This window comes from Monopterus albus, unplaced genomic scaffold (assembly GCF_001952655.1).
Source record: "Monopterus albus unplaced genomic scaffold, M_albus_1.0 scaffold127.1, whole genome shotgun sequence".
NCBI lineage: Eukaryota > Metazoa > Chordata > Actinopteri > Synbranchiformes > Synbranchidae > Monopterus > Monopterus albus.
Genome location: NW_018128007.1, coordinates 1,178,810 through 1,181,560, shown reverse-complemented (window position 1 = coordinate 1,181,560; position 2,751 = coordinate 1,178,810).

The window sequence follows — 2,751 nt, the reverse complement described above, 5'->3', positions numbered from 1 at the left end:
CTCCGGGGGAGCCCCTACTGAAGCCATCTGGGTAACAGGAGTGTTACTGTTAACTTTACCTAACATGTCTTTAAGTTGTACTTTAGTGAGCTGTGCTTGTAAGGATGCGAGTTCCCGTTCATCCTTTTCTGTCATTTTTGTCATTGTCAACATACTGAACAATGTGAGCGGACCATTGGTCAAAGGGCAGAGCCTGTAGGCCGATTACTTGTTTGAGCCACTGCTGAATTCTGTCAGATAGAGAAGCCTCGACCGCACTTCGAAACAGTATACCAATACTGCGGACCTCTCTTGGGTCTTCACCGCTGTAATTATGCCAGAGTTCCCTCACTCTCAGCATATAGTGCCTGTCTCTCCCTTCTGCACTGGAATATGTGACAGCTTGCCACTTTGAGCCTGCAATGGATATTTCATCCTGATTACCGGCCAAAGATCTTGTATGACCACGTGAAGTGGGACTGCATCACCATCCCTGTCTGTGTTAGCTAAAACCTCGACTTCTTGCAGCATACCTAAGGAGCTACACGCCGTAAAGATTTGCCTGAAATCACCGAGAGCTGGCAGGGAGCCAGAGCATGCAGTGAGAAAAGCCCTGACCCATGGCGACCCGCCTTCCTCTAATGGTGGGAGCTGACCTTTAATAAATGACATATCTTGAAGGGTAAATGGAGTGTACGTCACTGTAACTCCACCAGTCGCTGTGTCTGTCTGAAGAAGCGGCATCTGATGTGGCGTCCTCTCTGTGCAGCTGTGTATGTTGTGTGCTTGTCTACCTCTGCGTCTTAAAGCGGCAGTAAACGGATGGTCTGTGTCCCCCCAATCATCAGAACTATCACTGTCAGACCCCGCCTGCACTGCCTTGTGAAAACCCTTTTTTTTTGTTCCTTTTAGCAGGAGCAGTACAAAAACTGTGTTCAGTCTCAGTAGAAGCACGTAATGGCATTTGGTGGTGAACATTATTTTGAAACTCTGTTGGCTTCCTGGCTTCCTCTGCATACAGAGGCGGAGCCGAGGGCACATGTGGCTGTGCGTCACCGGAATGTGGAACACTGCAACTGACTGCCTCAACAGTGGCTGTGGATTTCTGGATTTTCTCAAATTCGGCCAAAAAACAGACGCAGTTATTGAGAAATGTTTCACATCTTTTAAGTTTGGCCTCTGTCTTGTGCTTTTGTAAGAAGCCAGCTGTGTTGTGAGCAAGGCGTGCTTTATTAGTCTTCACACTGGCGTGTTTAATAAACAGTCCTACAGGTGGGGGACCGTCGTCACAGGCGCCAAAGAAGCCATGGTCACACATTTCATCAGTCCAGCGCACAAAATTAATCTGTTCATTATCACGCCGGCTTGGACTCAGTGTGCCAAGCCATTTGTTCAACAATTTGTACAAGACTGCACCTAGTGTGCCCGTTTTACTCTTTCCAAACCTGAATAACATCACAGTCTACCTCTGCGTCTTAAAGCGGCAGTAAACGGATGGTCTGTGTCCCCCCAATCATCAGAACTATCACTGTCAGACCCCGCCTGCACTGCCTTGTGAAAACCCTTTTTTTTTGTTCCTTTTAGCAGGAGCAGTACAAAAACTGTGTTCAGTCTCAGTAGAAGCACGTAATGGCATTTGGTGGTGAACATTATTTTGAAACTCTGTTGGCTTCCTGGCTTCCTCTGCATACAGAGGCGGAGCCGAGGGCACATGTGGCTGTGCGTCACCGGAATGTGGAACACTGCAACTGACTGCCTTCACAGTGGCTGTGGATCTCTGGATTTTCTGTATTTTCTCAAATTCGGCCAGAAAACAGACGCAGTTATTGAGAAATGTTTCACACTTTTTAAGTTTGGCCTCTGTCTTGTGTTTTTGTAAGAAACCGGCTGGGGCGTGCTTCATTAGTCTTCACACTGGCGTTTTTAATAAACAGTTCTACAGCTCCCTCTGCTGGGGGAGCGTCGTCATAGGCGCCAAAGAAGCCACGGTCACACATTTCATCAGTCCAGCGCACAAAATTAATCTGTTCATTATCACGCCGGCTTGGACTCAGTGTGCCAAGCCATTTGTTCAACAATTTGTACAAGACTGCACCTAGTGTGCCCGTTTTACTCTTTCCAAACCTGAATAACATCACAGTCAGCCATCATGTAAGATTAATATGCCACACGTGACGCTGTCCTTTATAAGAGACTCTTGGACCGGTGAGACTGAGTCAAAGTCTGAAGCTCCTACAGAACGGCTAACCCCTTCTGCGGGTTGATTCCCAACCAGATCTCACCGTTTTATCTCAACAGGACAAACAGTCACCCCAATACTATAATGCAGTTTTTCATAACCTATGCCCAGCCCCGGATCCCAAAACATCTCTGCTCGAGGCACACTGTGTCACATCGAATTTTCTCTGTAGCACTTGTTGCTATGAGATACACATGTGCCAGTGCTGAACAGCCTTCGAGCAGCAAACCACCCACACATACCATGAAAAATAACAAACAACCTGGTGATTTCCCTGTACCGTGTTACACTGTGTGGGATTTACCAAAGATCCTAAATTCCAGGCGAGAGGTGTCACTCGCCTGATCTTTTCAGGGGGAATAAAATGAAAAAGAAATGGGGCAATATTAGAGACTACTGCTCTGAATTAGCAGGAACTCGCCTATAAATGCGAGTTTTACGTGTCTTTATTGGTCTCAAATTCTGTAATCAACGGTACTCATTTACTTTCCCTCAAAAATGAGACTATGTGCTTCAGTTAACTCTACATGTGA